Genomic DNA, 362 nt, shown 5'->3' on the forward strand with positions numbered 1-362 from the left:
CAGAGAAAATAAAAATGTTGTACAAAAATTGTATTTCTTATTTTTTTTCGTCTTGTCAGGATACAATTCGTTTAACATTTACAACACAATGACAAAAAAGTGTCGTAGAGAGAAAAAATGTAGGTTGTACAAAAATAGCCTCTTTTTATTATTAATTTTATTAATTTATTTAACTATTTATAAATTTATTTATTATTAAATACTAAATTTGTTTAACATTTACAACACAATGAGAAAAAAGTGTCGCAGAGAAAAAAATTAATAAATAAATACGACATCTGTCATTTAAATAAGCAAATTATAAACAAAACCGAGTGGAATGTCCTTCAAGGACAGCGCATCCACACTTTGCTCCATCCTTA

The sequence above is a fragment of the Sinocyclocheilus grahami genome, unplaced genomic scaffold, assembly GCF_001515645.1.
Source record: "Sinocyclocheilus grahami isolate Dianchi unplaced genomic scaffold, SAMN03320097.WGS_v1.1 scaffold1912.1, whole genome shotgun sequence".
Classification (NCBI taxonomy): Eukaryota; Metazoa; Chordata; class Actinopteri; order Cypriniformes; family Cyprinidae; genus Sinocyclocheilus; species Sinocyclocheilus grahami.